Below are 11420 nucleotides of genomic sequence, written 5' to 3'. Positions count from 1 at the left end.
AAATGCATGTAATCGTAGGAAACGCACTGTCTTGACGAAATAAATCGTGTTTGTACAACTTCATATAAATAGCTGTAAGTCTATATAGAAGAAGCATACACACATAATTGTGGCGTCATCTTATAGAATTCAAGATCCCCGTGCTGGGCACACAGGTTTTGAAGCTGTTTGATCTAAGGTTTTCAAGTTATTCACATAATGAAAACCTATACTTTGTTTCGGGCGAATTCACCCATTCAAATGCATGTAATCATAGGAAACGCACTGTCTTGACTAAATAAAGCGGTTTTGTACAACTTCATATAAATAGCTGTAACTTTTGATAGAACACTGAGACACACATATTTATGGCTTTATCTTATAGAATTCAATATCCCTGTGCTGGGCAAACAGGTTTTGCAGCTGTTTGAGCTAAGGTTTTCAAGTTATTCACATAATGAAAACCTATACTTTGTTTCGGGCGAATTCACCCATTCAAATGCATGTAATCGTAGGAAACGCACTGTCTTGACTAAATAAAGCTTTTTTGTACAACTTCATATACATAGCTGTAAGTTTTGATAGAACACTCAGACACACATATGTATGGCTTTATCTCATAGAATTCAATATCCCTGTGCTGGGCACACAGGTTTTGCAGCTGTTTGAGCTAAGATTTTCAAGTTATTCACATAATGAAAACCTATACTTTGTTTCGGGCGAGCTCCCCATTCAAATGCATGTAATCGTAAGAAACGCACTGGCTTGACGAAATAAAGCGTTTTTGTACAACTTCATATAAATAGCTGTAACTTTTGATAGAAGACTCAGACACACATATTTATGGCTTTATCTCATAGACTTCTATATCCCTGTGCTGGGCACACAGGTTTTGCAGCTGTTTGAGCTAAGATTTTCAAGTTATTCACATAATGAAAACCTTTACTTTGTTTCGGGCGAATTCCCCCATTCAAATGCATGTAATCGTAGGAAACGCACTGTCTTGACGAAATAAATCGTGTTTGTACAACTTCATATAAATAGCTGTAAGTCTATATAGAAGAAGCATACACACATAATTGTGGCGTCATCTTATAGAATTCAAGATCCCCGTGCTGGGCACACAGGTTTTGAAGCTGTTTGATCTAAGGTTTTCAAGTTATTCACATAATGAAAACCTATACTTTGTTTCGGGCGAATTCACCCATTCAAATGCATGTAATCATAGGAAACGCACTGTCTTGACTAAATAAAGCGGTTTTGTACAACTTCATATAAATAGCTGTAAGTTTTGATAGAAGACTCAGACACACATATTTATGGGTTTATCTCATAGAATTTAATATCCCTGTGCTGGACAAACAGGTTTTTCAGCTGTTTGAGCTAAGATTTTTCAAGTTATTCACATAATGAAAACCTATACGTTGTTTCGGGCGAGCTCCCCACTCAAATGCATGTAATCGTAAGAAACGCACTGGCTTGACGAAATAAAGCGTTTTTGTACAACTTCATATAAATAGCTGTAACTTTTGATAGAACACTCAGACACACATATTCATGGCTTTATCTCACAGAATTTCTATCCCTGTTCTGGGCAAATGGGTTTTTCAGCTGTTTGAGCTAAGATTTTTCAAGTTATTCACATAATGAAAACCTATACGTTGTTTCGGGCGAGCTCCCCATTCAAATGCATGTAATCGTAAGAAACGCACTGGCTTGACGAAATAAAGCGTTTTTGTACAACTTCATATAAATAGCTGTAACTTTTGATAGAACACTCAGACACACATATTTATGGCTTTATCTCATAGAATTTAATATCCCTGTGCTGGGCAAACAAGTTTTTCAACTGTTTGAGTTAAGATTTTTCAAGTTATTCACATAATGAAAACCTATACGTTGTTTCGGGCGAGCTCCCCATTCAAATGCATTTAATCGTAAGAAACGCACTGGCTTGACGAAATAAAGCGTTTTTGTACAACTTCATATAAATAGCTGTAACTTTTGATAGAACACTCAGACACACATATTTATGGCTTTATCTTATCAGATTCAATATCCCCGTGCTGGGCACACAGGTTTTGAAGCTGTTTGATCTAAGGTTTTCAAGTTATTCACATAATGAAAACCTATACTTTGTTTCAGGCGAATTCACCCATTCAAATGCATGTAATCGTAGGAAACGCACTGTCTTGACTAAATAAAGCGGTTTTGTACAACTTCATATAAATAGCTGTAAGTTTTGATAGAAGACTCAGACACACAACTTTATGGCGTTATCTTATAGGATTCAATATCCATCCCCGTGCTGGGCAAACAGGTTTTGAAGCTGTTTGAGTTAAGGTTTTCAAGTTATTCACATAATGAAAACCTATACTTTGTTTCGGGCGAATTCACCCATTCAAATGCATGTAATCATAGGAAACGCACTGTCTTGACTAAATAAAGCGGTTTTGTACAACCTCATATAAATAGCTGTAAGTTGTGATAGAAGACTCAGACACACATATTTATGGCATTATCTTATGGAATTCAATATCCATCCCCGTGCTGGGCAAACAGGTTTTGAAGCTGTTTGAGCTAAGATTTTCAAGTTATTCACATAATGAAAACCTTTACTTTGTTTCGGGCGAATTCACCCATTCAAATGCATGTAATCGTAGGAAACGCACTGTCTTGACTAAATAAAGCTTTTTTGTACAACTTCATATACATAGCTGTAAGTTTTGATAGAACACTCAGACACACATATGTATGGCTTTATCTCATAGAATTCAATATCCCTGTGCTGGGCACACAGGTTTTGCAGCTGTTTGAGCTAAGATTTTCAAGTTATTCACATAATGAAAACCTATACTTTGTTTCGGGCGAGCTCCCCATTCAAATGCATGTAATCGTAAGAAACGCACTGGCTTGACTAAATAAAGCGTTTTTGTACAACTTCATATAAATAGCTGTAACTTTTGATAGAAGACTCAGACACACATATTTATGGCTTTATCTCATAGACTTCTATATCCCTGTGCTGGGCACACAGGTTTTGCAGCTGTTTGAGCTAAGATTTTCAAGTTATTCACATAATGAAAACCTTTACTTTGTTTCGGGCGAATTCCCCCATTCAAATGCATGTAATCGTAGGAAACGCACTGTCTTGACGAAATAAATCGTGTTTGTACAACTTCATATAAATAGCTGTAAGTCTATATAGAAGAAGCATACACACATAATTGTGGCGTCATCTTATAGAATTCAAGATCCCCGTGCTGGGCACACAGGTTTTGAAGCTGTTTGATCTAAGGTTTTCAAGTTATTCACATAATGAAAACCTATACTTTGTTTCGGGCGAATTCACCCATTCAAATGCATGTAATCATAGGAAACGCACTGTCTTGACTAAATAAAGCGGTTTTGTACAACTTCATATAAATAGCTGTAAGTTTTGATAGAAGACTCAGACACACATATTTATGGGTTTATCTCATAGAATTTAATATCCCTGTGCTGGACAAACAGGTTTTTCAGCTGTTTGAGCTAAGATTTTTCAAGTTATTCACATAATGAAAACCTATACGTTGTTTCGGGCGAGCTCCCCACTCAAATGCATGTAATCGTAAGAAACGCACTGGCTTGACGAAATAAAGCGTTTTTGTACAACTTCATATAAATAGCTGTAACTTTTGATAGAACACTCAGACACACATATTCATGGCTTTATCTCACAGAATTTCTATCCCTGTGCTGGGCAAATGGGTTTTTCAGCTGTTTGAGCTAAGATTTTTCAAGTTATTCACATAATGAAAACCTATACGTTGTTTCGGGCGAGCTCCCCATTCAAATGCATGTAATCGTAAGAAACGCACTGGCTTGACGAAATAAAGCGTTTTTGTACAACTTCATATAAATAGCTGTAACTTTTGATAGAACACTCAGACACACATATTTATGGCTTTATCTCATAGAATTTAATATCCCTGTGCTGGGCAAACAAGTTTTTCAACTGTTTGAGTTAAGATTTTTCAAGTTATTCACATAATGAAAACCTATACGTTGTTTCGGGCGAGCTCCCCATTCAAATGCATTTAATCGTAAGAAACGCACTGGCTTGACGAAATAAAGCGTTTTTGTACAACTTCATATAAATAGCTGTAACTTTTGATAGAACACTCAGACACACATATTTATGGCTTTATCTTATCAGATTCAATATCCCCGTGCTGGGCACACAGGTTTTGAAGCTGTTTGATCTAAGGTTTTCAAGTTATTCACATAATGAAAACCTATACTTTGTTTCAGGCGAATTCACCCATTCAAATGCATGTAATCGTAGGAAACGCACTGTCTTGACTAAATAAAGCGGTTTTGTACAACTTCATATAAATAGCTGTAAGTTTTGATAGAAGACTCAGACACACATATTTATGGCGTTATCTTATAGGATGCAATATCCATCGCCGTGCTGGGCAAAAAGGTTTTGTAGCTGTTTGAGCTAAGGTTTTCAAGTTATTCACATAATGAAAACCTATACTTTGTTTTGGGCGAATTCGCCCATTCAAATGCATGTAATCGTAGGAAACGCACTGTCTTGACTAAATAAAGCGTTTTTGTACAACTTCATATAAAAAGCTGTAAGTCTTGATAGCAGAAGCATACACACATATTGATGGCGTTATCTTATAGAATGCAATATCCATCCCCGTGCTGGGTAAACAGGTTTTGCAGCTGTTTGAGCTAAGGTTTTCAAGTTAGTCACATAATCAAAACCTATACTTTGTTTCGGGCGAATTCACCCATTCAAATGCATGTAATCGTAGGAAACGCACTGTCTTGACTAAATAAAGCGTTTTTGTACAACTTCATATAAATAGCTGTAACTTTTGATAGAACACTGAGACACACATATTTATGGCTTTATCTTATAGAATTCAATATCCCTGTGCTGGGCAAACAGGTTTTGCAGCTGTTTGAGCTAAGGTTTTCAAGTTATTCACATAATGAAAACCTATACTTTGTTTCGGGCGAATTCACCCATTCAAATGCATGTAATCGTAGGAAACGCACTGTCTTGACTAAATAAAGCTTTTTTGTACAACTTCATATACATAGCTGTAAGTTTTGATAGAACACTCAGACACACATATGTATGGCTTTATCTCATAGAATTCAATATCCCTGTGCTGGGCACACAGGTTTTGCAGCTGTTTGAGCTAAGATTTTCAAGTTATTCACATAATGAAAACCTATACTTTGTTTCGGGCGAGCTCCCCATTCAAATGCATGTAATCGTAAGAAACGCACTGGCTTGACTAAATAAAGCGTTTTTGTACAACTTCATATAAATAGCTGTAACTTTTGATAGAAGACTCAGACACACATATTTATGGCTTTATCTCATAGACTTCTATATCCCTGTGCTGGGCACACAGGTTTTGCAGCTGTTTGAGCTAAGATTTTCAAGTTATTCACATAATGAAAACCTATACTTTGTTTCGGGCGAGCTCCCCATTCAAATGCATGTAATCGTAAGAAACGCACTGGCTTGACGAAATAAAGCGTTTTTGTACAACTTCATATAAATAGCTGTAACCTTTGATAGAAGACTAAGACACATATATTTATGGCTTTATCTTATTAAATTCAATATCCCCGTGCTGGGCACACAGGTTTTGCAGCTGTTTGAGCTAAGATTTTCAAGTTATTGACATAATGAAAACCTATACTTTGTTTCGGGCGAGCTCCCCATTCAAATGCATGTAATCGTAAGAAACGCACTGGCTTGACGAAATAAAGCGTTTTTATACAACTTCATATAAATAGCTGTAACCTTTGATAGAAGACTCAGACACACATGTTTATGGCTTTATCTTATAGAATTCAACATCCCTGTGCTGGGCACACAGGTTTTGCAGCTGTTTGAGCTAAGATTTTCAAGTTATTCACATAATGAAAACCTATACTTTGTTTCGGGCGAGCTCCCCATTCAAATGCATGTAATCGTAAGAAACGCACTGGCTTGACGAAATAAAGCGTTTTTGTACAACTTCATATAAATAGCTGTAAGTTTTGATAGAAGACTAAGACACATATATTTATGGCTTTATCTTATTAAATTCAATATCCCCGTGCTGGGCACACAGGTTTTGCAGCTGTTTGAGCTAAGATTTTCAAGTTATTGACATAATGAAAACCTATACTTTGTTTCGGGCGAGCTCCCCATTCAAATGCATGTAATCGTAAGAAACGCACTGGCTTGACGAAATAAAGCGTTTTTGTACAACTTCATATAAATAGCTGTAACTTTTGATAGAACACTGAGACACACATATTTATGGCTTTATCTTATTAAATTCAATATCCCCATGCTGGGCACACAGGTTTTGCAGCTGTTTGAGCTAAAATTTTCAAGTTATTCACATAATGAAAACGTATACTTTGTTTCGGGCGAGCTCCCCATTCGAATGCATGTAATCGTAAGAAACGCACTGGCTTGACGAAATAAAGCGTTTTTGTACAACTTCATATAAATAGCTGTAACTTTTGATAGAAGACTCAGACATATATTTATGGCTTTATCTTATCAGAATCAATAATGAAAACCTATACTTTGTTTCGGGCGAGCTCCCCATTCAAATGCATGTAATCGTAAGAAACGCACTGGCTTGACGAAATAAAGCGTTTTTGTACAACTTCATATAAATAGCTGTAACTTTTGATAGAAGACTCAGACACACATATTTATGGCTTTATCTTATAGAATTCAATATCCCTGTGCTGGGCAAAAAGGTTTTGCAGCTGTTTGAGCTAAGATTTTCAAGTTATTCACATAATGAAAACCTATACTTTGTTTCGGGCGAGCTCCCCATTCAAATGCATGTAATCGTAAGAAACGCACTGGCTTGACGAAATAAAGCGTTTTTGTACAACTTCATATAAATAGCTGTAACTTTTGATAGAAGACTCAGACACACATATTTATGGCTTTATCTCATAGACTTCTATATCCCCGTGCTGGGCACACAGGTTTTGCAGCTGTTTGAGCTAAGATTTTTCAAGTTATTCACATAATGAAAACCTATACTTTGTTTCGGGCGAGCTCCCCATTCAAATGCATGTAATCGTAAGAAACGCACTGGCTTGACGAAATAAAGCGTTTTTGTACAACTTCATATAAATAGCTGTAAGTTTTGATAGAACACTCAGACACACATATTTATGGCTTTATCTCATAGAATTCAATATCCCTGTGCTGGGCACACAGGTTTTGCAGCTGTTTGAGCTAAGATTTTCAAGTTATTCACATAATGAAAACCTATACTTTGTTTCGGGCGAGCTCCCCATTCAAATGCATGTAATCGTAAGAAACGCACTGGCTTGACGAAATAAAGCGTTTTTGTACAACTTCATATAAATAGCTGTAACCTTTGATAGAAGACTAAGACACATATATTTATGGCTTTATCTTATTAAATTCAATATCCCCGTGCTGGGCACACAGGTTTTGCAGCTGTTTGAGCTAAGATTTTCAAGTTATTGACATAATGAAAACCTATACTTTGTTTCGGGCGAGCTCCCCATTCAAATGCATGTAATCGTAAGAAACGCACTGGCTTGACGAAATAAAGCGTTTTTATACAACTTCATATAAATAGCTGTAACCTTTGATAGAAGACTCAGACACACATGTTTATGGCTTTATCTTATAGAATTCAACATCCCTGTGCTGGGCACACAGGTTTTGCAGCTGTTTGAGCTAAGATTTTCAAGTTATTCACATAATGAAAACCTATACTTTGTTTCGGGCGAGCTCCCCATTCAAATGCATGTAATCGTAAGAAACGCACTGGCTTGACGAAATAAAGCGTTTTTGTACAACTTCATATAAATAGCTGTAAGTTTTGATAGAAGACTAAGACACATATATTTATGGCTTTATCTTATTAAACTCAATATCCCCGTGCTGGGCACACAGGTTTTGCAGCTGTTTGAGCTAAGATTTTCAAGTTATTGACATAATGAAAACCTATACTTTGTTTCGGGCGAGCTCCCCATTCAAATGCATGTAATCGTAAGAAACGCACTGGCTTGACGAAATAAAGCGTTTTTGTACAACTTCATATAAATAGCTGTAACTTTTGATAGAAGACTAAGACACATATATTTATGGCTTTATCTTATTAAATTCAATATCCCCATGCTGGGCACACAGGTTTTGCAGCTGTTTGAGCTAAAATTTTCAAGTTATTCACATAATGAAAACCTATACTTTGTTTCGGACGAGCTCCCCATTCGAATGCATGTAATCGTAAGAAACGCACTGTCTTGACGAAATAAAGCGTTTTTGTACAACTTCATATAAATAGCTGTAACTTTTGATAGAAGACTCAGACATATATTTATGGCTTTATCTTATCAGAATCAATAATGAAAACCTATACTTTGTTTCGGGCGAGCTCCCCATTCAAATGCATGTAATCGTAAGAAACGCACTGGCTTGACGAAATAAAGCGTTTTTGTACAACTTCATATAAATAGCTGTAACTTTTGATAGAAGACGAAGACACATATATTTATGGCTTTATCTTATTAAATTCAATATCCCCGTGCTGGGCACACAGGTTTTGCAGCTGTTTGAGCTAAGATTTTCAAGTTATTGACATAATGAAAACCTATACTTTGTTTCGGGCGAGCTCCCCATTCAAATGCATGTAATCGTAAGAAACGCACTGGCTTGACGAAATAAAGCGTTTTTGTACAACTTCATATAAATAGCTGTAACTTTTGATAGAAGACTCAGACACACATATTTATGGCTTTATCTTATAGAATTCAATATCCCTGTGCTGGGCAAACAGGTTTTCAGCTGTTTGAGCTAAGATTTTCAAGTTATTGACATAATGAAAACCTATACTTTGTTTCGGGCGAGCTCCCCATTCAAATGCATGTAATCGTAAGAAACGCACTGGTTTGACGAAATAAAGCGTTTTTGTACAACTTCATATAAATAGCTGTAACTTTTGATAGAAGACTCAGACACACATATTTATGGCTTTATCTCATAGACTTCTATATCCCCGTGCTGGGCACACAGGTTTTGCAGCTGTTTGAGCTAAGATTTTTCAAGTTATTCACATAATGAAAACCTATACTTTGTTTCGGGCGAGCTCCCCATTCAAATGCATGTAATCGTAAGAAACGCACTGGCTTGACGAAATAAAGCGTTTTTGTACAACTTCATATAAATAGCTGTAACTTTTGATAGAAGACTCAGACACACATATTTATGGCTTTATCTCATAGAATTCTATATCCCTGTGCTGGGCACACAGGTTTTGAAGCTGTTTGAGCTAAGATTTTCAAGTTATTCACATAATGAAAACCTATACTTTGTTTCGGGCGAGCTTCCCATTCAAATGCATGTAATCGTAAGAAACGCACTGGCTTGACGAAATAAAGCGTTTTTGTACAACTTCATATAAATAGCTGTAACTTTTGATAGAAGACTAAGACACATATATTTATGGCTTTATCTTATTAAATTCAATATCCCCGTGCTGGGCACACAGGTTTTGCAGCTGTTTGAGCTAAAATTTTCAAGTTATTCACATAATGAAAACCTATACTTTGTTTCGGGCGAGCTCCCCATTCAAATGCATGTAATCGTAAGAAACGCACTGGCTTGACGAAATAAAGCGTTTTTGTACAACTTCATATAAATAGCTGTAACTTTTGATAGAAGACTCAGACATATATTTATGGCTTTATCTTATCAGAATCAATAATGAAAACCTATACTTTGTTTCGGGCGAGCTCCCCATTCAAATGCATGTAATCGTAAGAAACGCACTGGCTTGACGAAATAAAGCGTTTTTGTACAACTTCATATAAATAGCTGTAACTTTTGATAGAAGACTAAGACACATATATTTATGGCTTTATCTTATTAAATTCAATATCCCCGTGCTGGGCACACAGGTTTTGCAGCTGTTTGAGCTAAGATTTTCAAGTTATTGACATAATGAAAACCTATACTTTGTTTCGGGCGAGCTCCCCATTCAAATGCATGTAATCGTAAGAAACGCACTGGCTTGACGAAATAAAGCGTTTTTGTACAACTTCATATAAATAGCTGTAACTTTTGATAGAAGACTCAGACACACATGTTTATGGCTTTATCTTATAGAATTCAACATCCCTGTGCTGGGCACACAGGTTTTGCAGCTGTTTGAGCTAAGATTTTCAAGTTATTGACATAATGAAAACCTATACTTTGTTTCGGGCGAGCTCCCCATTCAAATGCATGTAATCGTAAGAAACGCACTGGCTTGACGAAATAAAGCGTTTTTGTACAACTTCATATAAATAGCTGTAACTTTTGATAGAAGACTCAGACACACATATTTATGGCTTTATCTCATAGAATTCTATATCCCTGTGCTGGGCACACAGGTTTTGAAGCTGTTTGAGCTAAGATTTTCAAGTTATTCACATAATGAAAACCTATACTTTGTTTCGGGCGAGCTTCCCATTCAAATGCATGTAATCGTAAGAAACGCACTGGCTTGACGAAATAAAGCGTTTTTGTACAACTTCATATAAATAGCTGTAACTTTTGATAGAAGACTAAGACACATATATTTATGGCTTTATCTTATTAAATTCAATATCCCCGTGCTGGGCACACAGGTTTTGCAGCTGTTTGAGCTAAGATTTTCAAGTTATTGACATAATGAAAACCTATACTTTGTTTCGGGCGAGCTCCCCATTCAAATGCATGTAATCGTAAGAAACGCACTGGCTTGACGAAATAAAGCGTTTTTGTACAACTTCATATAAATAGCTGTAACTTTTGATAGAAGACTCAGACACACATATTTATGGCTTTATCTTATAGAATTCAATATCCCTGTGCTGGGCAAACAGGTTTTGCAGCTGTTTGAGCTAAGATTTTCAAGTTATTCACATAATGAAAACCTATACTTTGTTTCGGGCGAGCTCCCCATTCAAATGCATGTAATCGTAAGAAACGCACTGGCTTGACGAAATAAAGCGTTTTTGTACAACTTCATATAAATAGCTGTAACTTTTGATAGAAGACTCAGACACGCATATTTATGGCTTTATCTCATAGACTTCTATATCCCCGTGCTGGGCACACAGGTTTTGCAGCTGTTTGAGCTAAGATTTTTCAAGTTATTCACATAATGAAAACCTATACTTTGTTTCGGGCGAGCTCCCCATTCAAATGCATGTAATCGTAAGAAACGCACTGGCTTGACGAAATAAAGCGTTTTTGTACAACTTCATATAAATAGCTGTAACTTTTGATAGAAGACTCAGACATATATTTATGGCTTTATCTTATCAGAATCAATAATGAAAACCTATACTTTGTTTCGGGCGAGCTCCCCATTCAAATGCATGTAATCGTAAGAAACGCACTGGCT

Source organism: Neolamprologus multifasciatus, chromosome 15, assembly GCF_963576455.1.
Source record: "Neolamprologus multifasciatus chromosome 15, fNeoMul1.2, whole genome shotgun sequence".
Classification (NCBI taxonomy): domain Eukaryota; kingdom Metazoa; phylum Chordata; class Actinopteri; order Cichliformes; family Cichlidae; genus Neolamprologus; species Neolamprologus multifasciatus.
Note: the sequence above shows the minus strand (reverse complement) of the source record.